At 42.0% G+C, this 20,331-nt stretch overlaps 1 non-coding gene and 1 pseudogene across 1 annotated transcript; both read right to left on the minus strand.

Moving 5' to 3' along the window:
- Nucleotides 1-6,205: 6,205 nt before the first annotated feature.
- LOC132422519 (SWI/SNF-related matrix-associated actin-dependent regulator of chromatin subfamily D member 2 pseudogene) lies at nt 6,206-8,150 on the minus strand (annotated as a pseudogene).
- Nucleotides 8,151-16,944: 8,794 nt separating this feature from the next.
- Nucleotides 16,945-17,051, minus strand: LOC132416762 (U6 spliceosomal RNA). The gene has a single exon (XR_009517715.1). It is a non-coding gene; the product is annotated as a U6 spliceosomal RNA (small nuclear RNA).
- Nucleotides 17,052-20,331: the final 3,280 nt, after the last annotated feature.

The following is a 20,331-nucleotide window of genomic DNA, read 5'->3' on the forward strand; positions in this document are numbered from 1 at the left end:
TACAGCAGATACAGCTTTTCCTTCAGCCTGTCCAGAGTCTTACTGTGTGCAAGTTACTTAATCGCTCTTGTCACTAAGACCAGTCATCCCCGTCTCACAATAGAAATTACAAAAATCAATGTGTCATATCTCGCTTCCCTGGAAAGCAGCACTGAGGATCTATCAGTCAACAGCAACTATAACAGACACCATTCATGTCACCTGCCCCTTTTTCTTTTGTCCCCTACATCTCTCATAGGCTAAAGAAGAGAAGCCTGGGTTAGTAGCCCCTCACTGGGCCTTGCTTATCTGACAACAGTCAATTAATATTTATTAAACATTCATAATGAGCCTAGCCTGTGTCAGGTGTTGGCTCCCATCTTACAGCCCTCTTCCTGGAGGGTTATCCTCATCAGTCTTCACATGACTGGTTTCATTTTAATGAAAATTTTCAATTTCATCACTCCAAAAAGGTTTTCTTTCAATCTGAAATAAACATCTTAATCACATTGTATCATATGATCCTATTTGAATTCTCTGCATAGCACTTATTATTACCTATTATTTTTCTTATTTTAAAAAATATTTTTTAAATTTTCTGTCTCCTATTACTACAATGTACATACCACAACAGGTGGAAACTTCTCTGTCTTGTTATTACTATGTCCTTAGCACCTAGAATATTTCCTGACACATAAATATTTGTTAAATGAGTGAGAGACTTAGAGTACAGTGGTGGGACAGAAGTGGACATGGTTCCTGATTTTGCGGGGCAGTTTGTAGTTTAGCAAGGGCAATAGACATTAAGCAAAGAATCCTACAATTTAATGCAAATTTACAGCTATCATTAGTGTGGAGATAGAGCCGTTCTAGGAGGACTTAGTAATGGGCCATTAACCATAAAATGGAGGTCACACTAGGGTCCCTGAGAAAGGGAAACAAGGTGAGATAAAATCTAAAAGTAGAAGTGAAAGGGAGATGGGACAAGTAAGGAAATTGTTTGAGACCAAGGAATTTGTATGTTCCAGGTTCTGTGGTTGGAGGGAACATGCCCATTCAAGAAAAAAAGCAGTGTGGTTGGTTCGCAGAGGGAAAGTGAAAGGGTGGTTTTGAGATGAGGCTGGGCAGGCAGATGGGATCCAGGCCAAGGTAGGGTCTTGTGGGCAATGTTAAGCGTTTGTATCTTTAGCCTAGCATTGATGGAGAGCCTCTGATAAGTTTTAAATAGTAGTGGAATGATGGGATCAGATTTGCAAGTTGAAAAAAATCACTGTGCATTGTAGAGAATGGACTATTTGGTGGTGGTTTAAAAAGGAAAAGCAATGCCATCATTCAAGCAAGAGATGTGGGCAGTTTGGGTTGGGATACTGTAGAGGAGATGTGGTGCAGTATACAGATTCAGGAGGTATTTTGGAAGTGAAATCAGTAAGATGTGGTTTTGGAGTAGCTACCAGGGGCAAGAAAGAGGGAGGTGACTAGGATGATTCTTAGATGTCTGGCTTGCTTATCAGAATGGAAGCTTGTGTCGTTCACTGATAATGGTCACTGTAAGAAGACGTGGAGGTGGGGTATGAGGTTGGAAACAATGAATTCAATTGTGTGTTACGTTGTGTTTAAAATGCCTTTGAGATATCCAAGTAGACACGTTTAGTAGGTAATTGGTTATGTGAGTCTGGAATGCCAAAGAAAGGTCTGTACCTGAGAAATATTCACAGATTTGAGAGTCACGTGTAGGTGGGCAAAAATAGAAGTTGTTGATGTTGATATAAGAGCCTGAATATAGAAATTGGAGAGAGAGAAAGGCTAAGACAGAGACTTGAGGAAGTTCCATCACTTAATATCATTTAATTATTGGATAGAGAAGGATGGTCATGCAAAGCAGAGAGAGGAGGAAGCGCCAGAGAATAGGAATAAACCAGGAGAGACTTGTGTGATGGAAGACTCATCCGTGTCAGAAGCTGTGTACAGACTGAAAAGATGATTGTCTATTTCCCCCACTGGACAAATAATTTTTTAAGCAATGAATGAATATTGAACCAGAGTTATGCCATCTTCAAGGAAGATAGAAAATAGGGCATTAAGGGAAAATGGGGATGTCATAACAAAAGGTGGGACTGAGGAGAGAAGTAGAGATTTCTGAAAACATACTCATCATGAATGATGTTTGTGGTCAATTACTAGTGTTAGACTTAAAATATAGACCCTAAATAGATCACCTTTCTGTCTTCTAAACGTCACGTGGATATAATGGCAAATTCCAGAAGGGGCAATCTGGTGAAGAGGAGCAGTGAGACCCTGTGTTATCTGGGAGGGCTCACAGAGAACACAAGGTGCAGGTGCGCTTGGCTGCTACTTACAGGGGCACTTTTTGATCTACAGGGAATTCCGTAGCTACTGCTCTATAGCCATTTGAGGTGCAGGCATCAGAACTCGGCATGAAACATTGCTGCTTTGACTAAAAATGCATTTATTTTAGTCACTCTCGCAAAGACTTAGATTACACATGGTAGATGCTGTCTGTAACAAACCCCAGACTTCACTGGCTTAGCCCACTGGGAATTTGTCTCATTCATAGAGTGTTTTTGTGTAGGTGTGTGGTAGTGGCATTCCCTAGGGTGACTTAGGAACTCTGGGTCCTTCTAGCTTGTGGATCTACTGTCCCTTAAAGCCATGGAGGTTTCTGCTGAATCCTCTGCTTCCAGTAGGCCAATGTGAGAAGAAAGAAGAGTGAGCATTATGACAGAGATTTTATTTATTTATTTATTTATTTATTTTTGCGGTACGCGGGCCTCTCACTGTTGTGGCCTCTCCCGTTGCGGAGCACAGGCTCCAGACATTCAGGCTCAGCGGCCATGGCTCACGGGCCTAGCTGCTCCGCGGCATGTGGGATCTTCCTGGACCGGGGCACGAACCCATGTCCCCTGTATCAGCAGGCGGACTCTCAACCACTGCGCCACCAGGGAAGCCCGACAGAGATTTTTTATTTTAATGGGCTGGACTGGAAGTAGCGTCCACCCCTTCTACTAATAGTCCAGGAGTCAGAACTCAGTCCTGGGGCCACACTCTACTACCAGGGAGTCTGGGCTGTGTACTCAAGTGGAAAGGAAAACAGATTTGGTAACCCTGTCCACCTCTCTCCTAAGGGCTTTTTTTCATTTTTTCTGCTAGTTTGAGGACCTAATTAAGCCCTAGTATCTTCCTTGCCAGAGAATTCTCTTTCTTTACTTAACATATTTCCTTTAAACTGTTTCTGCCTGTTGGCCTTAACTTTTACTTAAATGTCTTCTCAAGAGAGAAAAATATTTGGGGATGATTTCCCACAATTGTCTAATGATTATTTTCCAGCCAAGAAGACTCCACCTCTGGCAACCAAGCATATTTACTTCTCCAAAAACTATTACTTCTCTCTGACTTTACCTTTGAGTTTTTAAAAAAATATATTTATGAGATTCTATTTCAACAAAATTTGGGGGAAAGGGTTTATAGTTTGGCTTTTGTCTAAAACAGTGGTTTTTAAAATTTCAGAAATGCCTGGAGAGCTAGCCCACACCCAAAGGTTCTCATTTTCTGCGTCTAGGGTGTGGGCTGAGAATTTGCATTTCTAACAAATCCCTAAGTGATTCTCAAGCTGCTCATTCAGAAACCACATTCTGAGAACCACTTTTCTAAAATAAACTGCTTTTTATTTTTTTAAAGAGGACATCCTGCTTTCCTAACCCTGAGATTTTGTTTGCATGTGAACCTAACACAATAGAAAATACATTTTAAAATCAGAAAAAAGCTTAGAGGTAGAAAATCTTAATCCTCGTTTTGAACCAGTCACTTTTTAGTCTGTAGTATGAAAGTAGGCTAGTCATTCTACCTCTCAGGGTTTCCATTTCTTTATTTATAAAATGATGATAATAACACCTACTTTGCCTGGAACAAGAGATTTTGTCCCAGGCTAATGAGGAGCAGAACAGCCAGGAGATTGGCTTGTTTGTATGAAAAGGGAGATTTACGCTCCATCACAGAGTTTCCCCGGGGGGCTGATCACCCCCAGGGAAAACTACTATGTAGCCTCCACAAAAGAGGCTGCCTTCATTTTCTGGAAGGCAGTATACACCCAGTCCCTGGACTGAATTTTAAAACAATGCACCAGCAACGACACTGAAAGGTCAACACTGCATCCCTGTGATTCTCAATGCAGCTCTGTGACAGAATCACTGTGTAGCTTTGAAAAAAATGCCCAGGCCCTAGTCTCGGGCATTCTGAGGTGGGGTCTGGGTGTCCAAAATTGTGTCTTAGGTGCTAACTGAGGTTGAGAACCTTCCTGTGGGAAACAGACTGGCCCTGTCCTGGTCAGCGAAGTGGGTTGCACTGTGACTTCCAGCTTACAGATGACGGACACATTCTGTGCACATCAAAGTTTGATTGCAGTGGGGATATTAAATTCCCATGCAGGGAGCATTCTATCACAGGACAAATGAGAGTGTCAGAGCAGGCTTTTTAAGGCCTTGTGCTATTATGTTGAATGATAAACTGCTTGCAGGTGATTAAGCTGCCTCCACAGGCTTAGGCCCTCACTTCTTTTGCTTTTCAGGTGATGCCATCTATATTTGTTTTTCTTTTTTTTTCCACCGAGGAGAAAGCACACACATGTTGAATTGCTGCAAAGCATCCTAGATACTAGAGAAGTAGGTTGAAGAAGGTGCTTCATGCTTAATTTCCCTAGTCATGCAGAACTGGATCAAATCTAATGTAACTATGTCGTAAGAAATTGGGCAGCTATAAATAATCTTGGGTTTCAATATCTGATTTGGAGGTGTTATTTTGGCTTTTATCACTAGGATAAAGACAAGAAGAATGGTAATTGTGAGAAGGAAGTGAAACAGGCTAGTATGAGATTCGAATGCTGTTATGACCTCTGCCGCTTTCTCTGTATGTATCACTTGGATTTCTATTGTTCCAGCAGAAAAAATGGGCCAAAACCCATGTTGTTTATTTGATAAAGGAATGCTTAAACTTGCTCTCTGAGCTCCCCATGTTTACACTTTTGAAAAGCCACTATTAACATACTTGACATTAAAATAATTTGGCTTGAGTAATATTTGTCTCAGAGTAACTTTCATTTGGTTCATATATAAGCACTAGATATTCAAATATTCAATGATTCCAGAAAGAGGCAACTAGAAAACACAAATTGTGGAGCTTCTGATGAACTGAACTCCGTAAGTTGAATGAACACCTTAAGACCAAGACCTGTTATTTTCTTCAAATGTACTGATAAGGAAAGAGCAACTTTGTAATGGCTCTGTTATTTATTTATTTATTTATACCACCAATAAACAAAGATTTATTTGGAAATTTCCAAACCTGCCAGAAGTGGCACTTGCCAAGCCCTAGGTCCACCCTCCTTACCAAGCTCCGAAGGGCAACGATAGTCCCCCCCCACCTCCCCCCTGCACCTCTCCTGCACCTCCCCCTGCCCACACACACCCATGCCTCAGGCCACACCAGAGAACTAGTGTGTCCTCCCTCTAGGAGGCATTACCCCTGGGCCCAAGAGCTTGGGTGGCAGCCCTCTGGCTTCTCAGGAGATGATGGCGGCCAGAGCCGCTTGCATAAATTGAGAAAAGAAAATAAGGAAGGAGCCACCAAGTAGGGCTCCCTGAAAAACCCAAGCTTACCCCTGTACAAAAAAAGTGGCTCCCGCATAGAAAAACCTGCTCCACGAATACTGCAAATACCCAAAGGAAAGGAAAAAAAAAAAAAAAAACAGCAGCAAGGCTGGGCTGGTAGGAATGGCAAAGAACTTTGGTTTGGAAAGGCTAGGAAGAGGGTGAGCTGTGCCCCTCTTCCTCGCAAAGCTCCTCAGAGCCAGCGCTGACACTTGCCCCAAGGGGGTCAGTAAACAAGCAAAGCCAGGGCCCTTTGGTTCTGAGAGGTCTCCATTATGATGTCAAAGCACGGCCTCCAGGTCCTGCTTGGGCCTGCCTGCAGGGGGCAGAGGAGGCCTCTGCTGTGAATCCAATTAAAGCCAACGTGTAAGTAGTAAGGCTTTGGGGACCAAGCAACAAGGAATCCTATCACTACACTTATGAAACTAAAGCTGGGGAGCAGAGGGTGACAGGAGACACCCCTCACCCCCTCATCCTACATGTCTGTGCCCCAGAGAGTGGTCCCCTTCCAGGCTGAGGAAGGGGTGGCTCCAGGGCTGGGAAGAAAGGAAGGGATCCCTGAGCAGTTAGGTCAGGTGGGTTCCCAGCACCTGTTCCAGTTCCTGCCTTTGCTGCTGCACCTTGGCAATGATGTGCCTCCCCACTGGTTCCTGGGCCCAGGGCTTGTGGTAGAAAGCAGCTTGTCTCTCCTCCTCAGGATTCCCAATCACATCAGATTGAGGTCCCAGCGCTGGGAACGGAGCCATTCCTGGATGAAGTCCTGGGGGTCAGTGCTAAAACTGAACATGAGATCCCTCTGGGTCTTCAGCTGGTTGATGGACTCAATGGTCTCATGGATTTTGACATCAAGGGAGGCAATCTCCTGCTGATTGGTGGTAGAGGCCAGAAAATTGCTCATCTGGGCCTTGAGTGGGTCATCCACCTCCACATCAATGTCATAACAGCCTGTCTTCTTCTGGTTGTTAGGGTCCAAGCTAATTACATGGTTGACGACAATGGGGTCTGGAGGCTGCGGCAACCTGGCTAGCTTCATGGGAATCTCAGAGAAACGCAGTCGGCCACAACTGAAGATCTGGCAGAAGTACCGGTTGCAGTTGACGTACTCCCGCTCGTGGCCGTCCTGCAGCTGGTTGTGTTTGATGTAGAGCCGCAGGGCCTGCGTGACGGCAGCCCTCGTGTGTGTGTGCACCCCCAGCGGCCTCCCCAGTCGGGCGTCCGACTTGTACTGGGGAGGCTGATGAGCCAGCAGGAGCAGGCAGGTGCACTTGACGTTGAGGTTTCCAGGCGGTTTCACCTGGAAGCCATCTGTCTCCTGGGTGGTGGGCATCCGGTGCCACTCCAGCAGGTGGTTGTCAGACCCGTACAGTTCCTTGTCCAGCTCAATGACGAGGCTCTTAAAGAATTAAGAAAACTTCCTCTTCTGTTTCCTAAGATCATCCAGCAGTTTTCCCTCTACTCGGAGTTCCCAGGAAGCCACCTTGTCCCCTGCGGGGTTTCCCCCCGGGATCCCTGCTGTTCCCGCACTATCACCTTCTGCCTTGCTGGGACTGAACATATTAGAAATACAGATCCGCAGCTTTCGTTTTTGCGTCAGAGGCTTTTTGATGGCCTTCTGGATCTCCATCCGCTTTCGAGCAATGGTCTGGTCCAGCTTCCGCTCAAAAGCCAAGAGATCCATGCACGCCTGAGGCTCTGGGACAAGCTCCCAAGTTCGCTGAGGTAGAACTTTATCTGCCACCTTCCTCCTCTTTAACCCCCGGCGCTAGGCAGGCATCGGGAGCTGGTCCTGGGGCACAAGCAGGAGTTTTCGGAATGGGTCCATCATGGTGGGTGGCATGCCAGGTCGAAGTGGAGCAGCTGCGCCAAATGGGGAGCCAGCAGGGGGTCCCACCTGCAAGCCAGCCATGGGCATCTGACTGCCTGGTGACCTGCCAGGCCTCTGGTACTGCGCCGCAGGGCCCGTGGGGTTCTTGGGGCAGAAGGCGGCAGCCCCCCACGCCTCCAGCAGGTCTGGGCCCCCTGAGCACCGCTCCAGGCAGCGTGCTGGGTCCCGCTGGCGGAGGCGGAGCTCCCAGGGCGGCCTGGCTCTGTTATTTTGATAATTTTGATTGTCTGAGATAATGGAAATTTTTCATCAGATGCTGTCTGTGATCAATGCTTTCTGAGACCTCTTTTCTCCTAGAAACTTCTTTTTCCTGATTACCTCTTGGCTATGGCTTTTTGATGACCTAGGTTTGGTTTAGATGATTGCTTCTGGAAAAACTGTGTTAGCATCCTTGCAGTGGTGTGGAGCCTCCTGAGAAGGGAGAGGCAGGACAGGATTCTAGTTCAAGTCGTCGCAGTTAGTAGGAAACTGGGGCTTAGAACCAAATAGAATCAGTATCCCCAGAGTTTGAGGAGAGACACCCAGGACAGAACTGGCTTCAGACTCTGGACACGGCTGAAACAACTTATGTCAACTGAAGGTACCTTTTCTAAGTTCCAGCCGTCCATGGACATTGGAGAGCACATGTGCGGTTCCCCAGCCTGTTTTAGGCTCTGGGAACAAAAGCTGGCACTGTACTGCATTATACTGGAAACTGACTAGAAGAGGCTTAGGTTTTTATTGTTTTACTTCCAGGAGGAGAGGGGAAAAATTAACTTGCAAATCAGGTGGATGAAAATTGAGAATGAGAAAGATTTGCTTGTTGAAGGTAACCCTGTTTTCTCTCTCTTTTATTAGGTGTTTGTGAAGAGGCAAGTAAGGCTGAAACCCTTTCTGTTCTTCAGGAATTCTTTTAAAAGTATTTTGTTCTTTGTCTTAGATTGAGACTGAAGATGTGACACCATACATTACTGTTATCACCTTCTGCAGCTGACATACAGACTCCAGAACTGGATGTGGTATGGTGTAATTTTTCTAATTAGCCCTAGAACTCCACGTTAAAGGCTCAGACTGCGTGTCCTTTGGCATGACATCAGTCCACCACTGACTCTGATTGTCAGCAGGAGTCTATTTGGGCCAAAGCATTTTGCCTAGAGTTTATATTTGTATTCAAAGAGAACTTCTGTGTAAGGAAAGAAAGGCTTTTTGTTATTATTGTTCCTCTTCTTTGGAATTAGCGCCTATCTAAATTAATCCTCTCTAACTTCTCATACTTCTTCAGTAGGTATACTTCCTAAACTTGTTTAGTAACCAACAAAAAGGGGAGTGATGGTCTTTTAATTAGCTTTCTAGAGATATAAAATTCACAGCTATTAAATCCAAGCTGTATCTAATGTGAAGTTTCAGCCTAATGAACAGCTGTAAGTATGCTGCCTTCCCACACAGTGGAACTTGATGGAAGCCCTGGTTTTACAACTGCTGGTTATTGATTAAACAACTAGGCTGTTTTGATGCTGGTTGTTTCTGTTGTTGCACTCATCATCTTAGGTTTGGAAGAATTATTGCAGATATTAACGTTATTAGAGTTATTAAAGGTCACTCACTAGTCTGTCCCCTCACCCATCCTATGCTGGTAACATCTTTACAACATCTCCCCCAAGTGGTTGTCTTGATCATGATAGAACCCACCTAATGACAGTGGGGAGAAAGCAGACTCCATAATCCAGCAGTTATAATTTAGAGTTATTCCTTAATATAGTTTATCTAAAACTATAGTGAACTCCAGCTTAGGAGAGGACCTAAATGTATAAATAGATAAGTTGATATAAAATGTGGTGAATGCTTGATAGAGGCACAGATAAGTTGTTTAGAAACAGCTAACTGCGTGGGAGAACATGGGAAAGAATTTGTCTTGAAGGATGAGTACATGTGCTTATGTACTCGTGTGGTGTGTGTGTGTGTGTGTCTGTGTGTCTGTGTGGTGGGGAAGAGTATTTCCAGAGAGAGGATATAGGTGCAAAGATATGGAATTTAGGAAAGGCTGTGTTAAGACATGGTGAGAAATTCGGAATGGCTGGATGGAACCTGCAATGGTGAAAGAGATGTCTTGAGGTAGGCTATTTGGAGTTTTGTTGCCCACTCAAAAAGTTTAGATTTTATCCTACAGGAAAAGAAGAGATTTCAAAGGGGTTAAAGCATTGGTGTGGCTTGATCAGATTTCAATTTTATGAAGATAATTCCAGTGGCAGTTTTGAGGACTCATTTGTTGGAGGAGAGACTGTTTCAAGGATACAGGTTGGATACAAAGTGCTCTGCCCTGCTGGCAGCCCATGTGTCCTATAATATTTCTGGTTCAGAAAGTAAAGTCACTGTCTATAGAGCCAGTCAGGCTTAACTGGTTGTGGTGGGTTCTTGTAAAATGTTACACCTAATGTTGTGTGAATACTGGCAAAGTGAAATAGGAAATCATGGCACAATCATGGATTGTGCGGGGAAATAAAAATTGACTTGAAATACTATCTTAAAGAATTTTAAGATGGGAAATATCTAGGTCATTGAGCAAGGTTTTTTCCCATGAAATGCTCAACTTTACTTTGGCTGGACATAGCCTGAGGCACATACTCAGTAATTTGATGATTTCAGCAGTATGTTATTCTGTGACATCCTTATGGATCAAAAAGTCACTCTACAGGTCAAAATGAAATCACGTAAGTATTATTTTGAAAAGGAAATGTCAAAATAATATTATGAGAGGCTTTAGAAATTTGTATGTACTTAACATTCAGCTGGAATGTGGGGATTACTACTCTCAAACCAGTATAGGTGGTGCATTTTTTTTTTTTTTTTTTTTTTTTTTTTGCAGTACGCGGGCCTCTCACTGTTGTGGCCTCTCCCGTTGTGGAGCACAGGCTCCAGATGCACAGGCTCAGCGGCCATGGCTCACGGGCCCAGCCGCTCTGCAGCATGTGGGATCTTCCCGGACCGGGGCACGAACCCGTGTCCCTTGCATCGGCAGGCGGACTCTCAACCACTGCGCCACCAGGGAAGCCCTAAGTGGTACATTTTTGATTGCCTTTCAGGAAATGCATTGGTGCTCAGAAGGTGAGGAGTTTTGAACTTTTTAGCATCTCTGCCCTACGATGTTTACATCATCTGCCCTTTTTGTTTTGCTGGCTAACCAATTCCCATTCTCCACATGCCATAAACAACTATTCCTAAGATAGGTAATGTCACAAACAGAAATTTAACTGTTTCAGAAAAAGATGAGGGGGGAAATATGCCTGAATTAAAGCCATGAAACAGATCCTCAAATATCCTCGCTAATGTAATGTGAGAAATAGGCTTCCAATAGTTTATTTTTATTCATGTTATTTATTTAGTAGCATCACCACGCGGAGGAAAGTAGATTTGTTACCAACTGACAAAAGAGTTCAGTCTGGACACTGGTTGTCTTCGCTGTGGGGCTGGCTGGCTCCCGTGCTTTGTCATGTCTCAGAGTTTTCCTGATAAATAAACATGTGTTGGTCAGAATTGATCTCTGGCATTATTGTCAATGGCACCCATGAGTTGGCCCACAACGGCACATTTTCCTGCAACTGGTCTGTGGCTGTACCCTATCATTTCATATTCACAGCCTGCTCCATCAGGCCAATAAATCAGCTGTTTCTTATGCATGACATTCTGTGTCGTGTGACTGACGGATAACTGCAGCATTTTAAGTCTTGTTCTAGAGTCTCCATCATGCTGCCAGCCTCTCCGTTATACTCTATAAAAATGTTTCCTGTTATGGGCTATCAGAAGCAAAAGTAGGTTGTTTTAGAGTCAGAGCAATCGGAACCCTGTAAAGTACTGCTAGATTAGCAGGCATGGGTAGATGAGGAGAAGCTGTTTGGAAAAAGATGTGCTTAAGGGCATCAAACCTAAGCACAAAAATTACCTTTTTCATGGCTCTGCATATATGGACATAGATAGAGTAGCTTCTGTGGAAGCTGTGATTCAGTACGAGCTGGAAAACTTCTTTCTAAGAGGTCTGGAGACTTGTTAGAAGAAAGACAAGGACAGGTGACTGACACTCATTAAGTACTTTGTGTCCAGTGCTGTGCTATGTTCTACTGCACATATTAGGTCATTGATTCCCAAGTAACTCTGAGAAACAGGGATTTCTATCCCCTCCCCCTTTTTTTTGGCCACGGTTTGTGGCATGTGGGATCTTAGTTCTGTGACTAGGGATTGAACCCTCGCCCCCTGCAGTGGAAGTGCTGAGTCTAAACCACTGGACAACCGCCAGGGAAATCCCTCTATTCCCTTTTTTTCGTTAACGTGTAAGAAACAAAGTCTGAGAAATTGTGGAACTTTCTTGCTTTCTCACAATGAGTACAGTTCTGTGGCCCTTCCTGTGCCCTTTTCATGACCCTCTCCATGCTCCCAACTGAAATGCTCCCCAGGGAAAAGCTCTGTCTCTAACCAGCTCTGGAGATTCTGGGAGGACTTGACAGGACTCCAGCAAGTTGCTTCTTGAGGTTTCAGTGGCGCAATGGCTAGAGACTGTTCGTCCTAACAACACGAAAGCAGACTTCAGTGTAGTCTGTTTCTACTGATAAATTACATACACTGTTTATATTAGCAAATAATGTGGCAATTTAAAAATCATGTTTATCAAATCATTATTATGTCTTAGGGTTCTGTAGAGCACAGTCTGATAACTACAAGCTTAATATATTCCAGTAAATGGATTAACTCCTTTGACATGTGTGTCTTCCTATCTCTTCTTACCTTGAAGTCTTGACCTTCTTACATTTACTCATGGTCATTCATTAGCTCCAGGGAAGGTTTTTAGAGCATGGCTCTGCAACAAGAGTGAAGTTCTTGGCTTATGAGTTGTAAGAATCTGGAATTTGAGCATCAGAGGCCTTAGTCCTGAGATCAGCGGGCAGAATTTATGGCCTACGTGATAGATTTGGAAGAATATGTTGTGGGTCAGAGGCACTTTTTCTAATATCCAGATAGATGAAGATTCTGTGTGATGATGAGTGAGAGGAGATAAATCAGAAGAGACACACAGAGCACTGCTGACGGGTCTCCTGAGAAGGATCCAACACTCTTTCCAGACTCTTGGGATATAATCATTTTAAAATATAGTTTTAAACAAAAGTTGTGTATGTGTAAGGTGTACAATATCATGATTTGATATATATATATGGGTATAGTGAAATGATTATTATAGTTAAGCTAATCAGCATGTTGTCTCCTCACATAGTTATTTGTGTGTGTGTGTGATGAGAACACCCGAAATCTACTCTCTTATCATATCTTCAATTTCAATACAGTATTATTAACTATGGTCATCATGCTGTATATTATTCTTTAGACTTGTTCATACTACATAACGGCCAACAACTTTGACCAATACCCTTGACCCTTGACCAATACCTCCCTTATTTCCCCTCCCCTCCTCCCTGCTTGGCCCAGCCCTGGTAACTTATGTTCTAGTCTCTGTTTCAATGAATTCAACTCTTTTTTTTAAAGACTCCACATATAATTAAGATCATACAATATCTTCTTCATGTGTCTGGCTTATTTCACTTAGCATTATGTCCTCCAGTTTCACCCATGTTGATGCAAATGGAAAGATTTCCTTCCTTTTCGTAGCTAAATAATATGTCAGTGTGTGTGTGTGTGTGTGTGTGTGTGTGTGTGTGTGTGTGTGTGTAAAATCTCAAGTTCTGAACTTGGATTCAAATGATCTTGTATTCCTAGTTTTCCCAGGTGCTTGGCAAAAGCATTATAAAATCCTGTTTGGAAGATAATAAATTGATACTACTAATAATTTTCAAATAACATATTTAATGTACAATAAGAACATCTAGATCCAAAGGACAAGACTCCTCTAGGTGAGAAACCTCAGTTAATAGGAGCAGATCCATAAAGACTGTAGATACTGAAATTATCAGACAAAAACTATGAAACTACGGTTACTATGGTTCTGAGAAAATAAACATCAAATATAAAACCGTGGCAGGTAACTGAAAATTATGAAGAGTGACACAGCGCATTAAAGTATATATTTTAGAACTAACTTCAACAATTGAAATAAAGAGCACAATGAATGAGTTTAATAGCAGATTAGACAAAACTGATAAGAAAATTGGTGAACTGGATGACATGATGGAAGAAATTAATCACAATTAAGTAGAGAGAAGCTAATTTATGGAAAATATTGAAGGAACGGTAACAGAAATAGAGGATACAGTGAGAAGGGCTGCCATAAGTGGAGTCCAAGAAGCAGAGGAAAGAGAGAGAATGTGACAGGTGGAATATCTGAAGACAATGACTGAGAATTTTCTGTAACTTATAAAATACACAGATTCAAATATCCTAAGGATGACAAATAAAAAGAAATCCACACTTAGACATATCAGAGTGAAACATATGCAAATATATGTATGAAATAGGCCAAGTTTACTAATAGATATACATATACACACCTGAAAATCTCTGTATGTCTCTTAATCTTTAAAGTATCTGGAAATAGCACTGTAAAGTTGGCATCATCTAACAGTGTGTGAAGTCCTGGTGCTACTAATGGAGTCGGCTCCTTCACAGTCATTGCTCCCCTCCTTGAATGTGCACAAAAAGCCTGCAATCAAAAGGAGTGAAATTCATTTAGAAGAACAGGCATTGGCTCTAATTGGAAAGATAAGCGTCACAGTCTTGTGTATATGCACTTTCTTCAGCAGCACATGTTGAATCCTTATTTTCCCACTCAGTCTTTTTAGCTATTTTTGCAGAAGCTGAGAATTCTTTAGCAGATTTGTGTCTTCGTATGTGTTCAGTGATATCACTATGACCTTCATAGTGGTTGGTAAATGTTAACAAGTTTTGCAAGTTACATGGTCATCATTAACTTTCTCAGAGATAAAGATGTAGCACTTATTTTTTTCATTAAACACACTGTTCCATTCTTTTGAACTCATTACTGCTAACAGGATTTATTGTAAATTGAAAAATGATGAAAATAATAAAACAAACAGCTATACATTTATAATTTACATTGAAATAAAGACAACCACCACTGTAGCAAGTGTGTTCAGACTACTCCTCTTATGCTACACAGCAGGATTCCTCATCATCTATTTTCCAGGCATACTTCTTGTAGACCTAGCCTATAATTTCCCATTTTCCACTGACTCTGCTGATTGGATGCCTGTGGCTTCATGCATATCATCAGTATAGGGTATGGCCTAATTAGCTGGTGGACCAGATTGTTGTCAAGGGCAACAGCATCCCTGTTTGAGTGCAGTTGTTTTATCAGTAAGCTTCTGCATGCTTTCCTTGAAAGGAAAATGTTAGTTCTGTTGTGTATGAGAAAGACTTGGAAAAAGAGAAAAGGCTTAAGACACTTAGGATTAAAATATCAAACATCTAGAAATAAATTTATGGAAAAAACTATAAAACTTTATTAAAATAAACTAAAAAGACTGACATAGAGAAATAGATATTGGTTATAGACTAGAAGATTCAAATTTGCCAAAATGTCTTTTCCCTAAACTTATTTATGGATTTAATTCAAATCCAATAAAAATTGCAGTAGGGTTTTTTTGTGTGTGTGTGGAATGTGAAAAGTTGATTCTAAAATTTATATGGAACTACAAAGATTAAAGAATAGCCAAGTTAATATAAGTCTACATTAATTTATACCCTGTGGTATTAGCACAAGGACAAACAGGGGAATGAAGAGAATAGAGTGTCTAGGAATGGAACCATATACCTATGGCAAAATAACACTGCAGAGCAGTAGGGGAAAGGCTAGTATTTTCAACAATGGTTCTGGGACTATTGGACAACATTTATTGTAGAAAAAAAAATTGGATCTCCTGTCACACCTAACACGAAAATCAATTCCAGGTGGATTACAGACTTACATATCAAAAAAAAAAATCAAACTTGTACTGAATAAAAAAGAGAATATCTTCATGACCTTAGATAGGAAATGATTTCTTTTTTTAAATTAATTTTTATTGGAGTATAGTTGCTTTACAATGTTGTGTGAGTTTCTACTGTACAGCAAAGTGAATCAGATATATGTATACATGTATACCCACTTTTTTGGATTTCCTTCCCATTTAGGTCACCACAGAGCACTGAGTAGAGTTCCCTGAGCTATACAGTAGGTTCTCATTAGTTATCTATCTTATACATAGTATCAATAGTGTATATACATCCATCCCTGTCTCCCAATTCATCCCATCCCCCCTTTCCTCCCTTGGTGTCCATACATTTGTTCTCTACATCTGTCTCTCTACATCTGCTTTGCAAATAAGATCATCTATACCATTTTTCTAGATTCTGCATATATGTGTTAATATATGATATACGTTTTTCTCTTTCTGACTTACTTCACTCTGTATGACAGTCTCTAGGTCCATCCACATCTCTACAAATGACCCAATTTCATTCCTTTTTATGGCTAATACTCCATTGTATATAGGTACCACATCTTCTTTATCCATTCCTCTGTTGATGGACATTTAGGTTATTTCCATGTCCTGGCTATTGTAAATAGTGCTGCAATGAATATTGGGGTGCATGTGTCTTTCTGAATTATGGTTTTCTCTGGGTATATGCCCAGTAGTGGGATTGCTGGGTCGTATGTTAGTTCTGTTTTTAGTTCTTTATGGAACCTCCATACTGTTCTCCACAGTGGCTGCATCAATTTACATTCCCACTAACAATGCAAGAGGGTTCCCTTTTCTCCACACCCTCTCCAGCATTTATTGTTTGTAGATTTTTTATCATGGCCATTCTGACCAGTGTAAAGTGATACCTCATTGTAGTTTTGATTTGCATTTCTCTAATAATTAGTGATGTTAAATGTTTGCATTTCTCTAATAATTTCATGTGTTTATTGGCCATCTGTATATCTTCTTTGGAGAAATGTCTATTTAGGTCTTCTGCCCATTTTTTGATTGGGTTGTTTGTGTTTTTGATATTGAGCTGCATGAGCTGTTTGTATATTTTGGAGATTAATCCTTTGTCAGTTGCTTCATTTGCAAATATTTTCTCCCATTCTGGGGTTGTCTTTTCATCTCATTTATGGTTTCCTTTGCTGTGCAAAAGCTTTTAAGTTTCATTAGGTCTCATTCGTTAATTTTTGTTTTTATTTTCATTACTCTAGGAAGTGGGTCAAAAAAGATCCTGCTGCGATTTATGTCAAAGAGTGTTCTGCCTACGTTTTCCTCTAAGAATTTTATAGTGTCTGGCCTTACATTCAGGTCTTTAATCCATTTTATTTCTGTGTATGGTATTGGGGAGTGTTCTAATTTCATTCTTTTACATGTAGCTGTCCAGTTTTCCCAGCACCACTTATTGAAGAGACTGTCTTTTCTTCATTGTATATTCTCACCTCCTTTGTCATAGATTAGGTGAACATATGTGCGTGGGAAAAATATGGAACGCTTCATGAATTTGCATGTCATCCTTGTGTAGGGGCCATGCTAATCTTCTCTGTATCGTTCCAATTTTAGTATATGTGCTGCCAAAGGGAGCACGGAAATGATTTCTTAAACATGACACAGGGCTTCCCTGGTGGTGCAGTGGTTAAGAATCCGCCTGCCAATGCAGGGGACACAGGTTTGAGCCTTGGTCTGGGAAGATCACACATGCCACAGAGCAACTAAGCCTGTGTGCCACATTACTGAGCTTGTGCTCTAGAGCCCACGAGCCACAACTACTGAGCTCACGTGCCACAACTACTGAAGCCCGCATGCCTAGAACCCGAGCTCTGCAACAAGAGAGGCCACTGCAGTGAGAAGCCTGCGCACCACAACCAAGTGTAGCCCTCACTCGCCCGCGTGCAGCAACAAAGCCCCAATGCAGCCAAAAATACATAAATAAAATAAATAAATTTTTTAAAAATGATGCAAAAGGCACTAACTAAAAGGAGAAGATCAACAAAGTTGATTTCATTAAAATTAAGTTCCCTTCATTGACATATACTATTAAGATAGTAAAAAGCAACCATAGGGTGGGAGAACATATTTCCAACAATTTTAACCAAAATATTCAGAATACATAGAGAATTATTACAAATGATTAAAAAGAACCCCAAAAGCATTGCTGCCAATTCAATAGAAAAATGGGCAAGAGAATCCACTAATGAGGAAATCCAAATGACCAATGTACATTTAAAATGGCGTTCAACCTCATTGGGAAGCAGAAAAAGCACATCAAAACCTCAGTGAGAAACCATTGCTTACCCACTAGATTGGAGAAAATTTAAAAGTAGGACAATTCCAAGGCAAGAACATGGAGCAATAAGAACTTTCAAAAACTGGTGGCAGTAAACACTGATCCAGTCATTTTGGAAAATGCTTTGGCACTATCCAGTAATGTGCAGTTGTGCATATCCAGAAATTCCTCTCTCAGAGATATGTTCTATTTTTGAAATGCATACTTATGTGCACTACCGTACACTTGACAGGAATGTGCAATGTTGCGTACAATAGCCTCAAATGGGATCCTGCCAAACATCCATCTACAGTAAAATGAATAGACAAACGGTTTATTCATGTAATGGAATAACATTCAGTAGTGAAAAATTTAAAACTACAGTTGTGTGCAACATAACATCAACAAAAGAAACAAGACAAAAACAGATAAAGTAACCCACATTGATTAGGGGTTCCTGCTTCTGTCGCAAAACTATGAAACAAAGCAGGGACACATTAACCTAACAGTCAGCAGAGTGGTTACCCCAGGGGAGGCAAGAGTTTGAGATGAGCAAGGAACATGGTGGGGAAGTTACTTATCCTCCTGATTTGGTCCCGAACAAGGATCCTTCTGCCCAGTGTCATCTGAGCCAATAGAATGAGACCAAGCAAAAGGAAGTTTTTTGTCTTTTAATTTTATTTATTTATTTACTTTTTGGCTGTGTTGGGTTTTCGTGTCTGCGCCAGGGTTTTCTCCAGTTGTGGCGAGCAGGGGCCGCAAGGGCGCGGGTCTCTCACTGTGAGGCCTCTCTTGTTCCAGAGCACAGGCTCCAGACGCGCAGGCTCAGTAAGTGTGGCTCACGGGTGCAGTTGTTTCATGGCATGTAGGAATCTTCCCAAACCAGGGCTCGAACCAGCGTTCCCTACATTGGCAGGCAGATTCTCAACCACTGCGCCACCAGGGACGACCAGAAAGTTTTATTCTTTGATGAAAGAATGGAGAGAGGCGAGATCATCCTGTAGAGTACCGGCTCTCCCTGGCAGCCCAGAGGTACCGCTGCTTTACAGGGTTTTCTTCAGCGGGGAGGGGGTGGAGTTCTCTTGGGGGCGGAGTTCTCTCAGGGGCGGAGTTCTCTCAGGGGCGGATTTCTCGCCGGGCTGGCACAGCCGCTTGCGGCTTTAGATCACGGTGCCGGGTGCAGAGACGCTGCAGACGGGCTGCAGCCGCCATCTTGACTTGCTGTGTCGTTCGTGGAGCTTCTGACCTGTGTCCCTCGGAGCCGAGGTGTCGGCGCAGCTGTTTGTGCACTAGAACTCTGGTCTGAAGTGCTGGGTGCCAGGTCTCTCCACACGGCCCCCTATGACCAACTGAAACTAGACTACGCACAGAGGAAAAGAAAAATGAAAGGTTAGACTTTTTAAATTACCCAGATTCTAGTTTCATTTACCGGGAATAGTCAACGGGCTTTGCCAGTGATAGCAGCATTCTCTGATGCTGATGATGTTAACTATCTTGACCTTGATGAGTGTTACACAGGGATCCACTCTACTATAATTTGTTAAACTGTGTAGTTATAACTTGTTAAACTGTACACAATATTTTATACACTTTTCTTCATGTCATATTTCATAATTTAGAAATGTTTAAGCATATGCAGGGTACAGAGGGAATACAAAGAAAGGAGTCATTTCTATGGGAGGGAGGAAGTAGGAAAGGCTTCTTAAGAGGTTTCCGGTGAGCTAAGTTGGGAAGTGGCTCAAGGAGTAGGAGGGTACCGTCAGACTTTGATTCCTGTCACAAATGCTTACTTGTGTGTTAGTGTCCAGACTGGGAAGACTGTTTCAACTTGGCTCTTCCTGGGGGTGCAGGTGGGAGTGGAAAGATGCTGGCGATGAATACACTGGGCAAAAAAAAAAAAAAAAAAAAACAACCAATTTAAGGTCCATAGGCTACACATAGAATATAGTTAAGTGTTGTCCTGGGCAGTATGGTTTAGTTGTATGACATTACTGGTTCATTTATTCAGTAATTAATCCATTCATTCAACAAATATTTTCTGAGCATCTGCTCTGTGCTGTGTATTACTCAAGATCCTGGGGATACAGTGGTGTATGAGACTAATGTGTTTTCATTGACCATGATTAGCATGGGATTATTATAGGCATCTGCTTATTTTCCAGAGTAGGTTGAGTGATTTGGGATCCTACGGTCACTGCAGAATAGACGTTTGCTTCTGGATCTCCTCCAAAATAGCTCAAATCAAATGTGTTCCTTGATGTAAGGTCCATGAGATTATGTGGGTTTTCCTCAGCGTCACCCATGGCATCTGGGTCTTTACCTTGTCCCAGATTTGCACCCACAGAGCTCAGTGGGTTATAATTTGGAGACTTGGCCAATTCTTTTAGTTTAGAGAAATAAGACAGTATTTATCTGTGTAAGTGCTTAGGTGTCTCCACCATTTCTGATTCCTTCAGATTTTAACTTTACCTTCAGCAGAGCTCATTGAGCCCACAATAGAGGGAAAAAAGTGTTTGTAACAGTTTTCTTTATACGAGACAATTTTAAAAGATAGTAAAAGGCAAAATGAAACTAATCCTAAGAAGATCTCTGAAATAACTA

The sequence above is a fragment of the Delphinus delphis genome, chromosome 1 (genome assembly GCF_949987515.2).
Source record: "Delphinus delphis chromosome 1, mDelDel1.2, whole genome shotgun sequence".
NCBI lineage: Eukaryota > Metazoa > Chordata > Mammalia > Artiodactyla > Delphinidae > Delphinus > Delphinus delphis.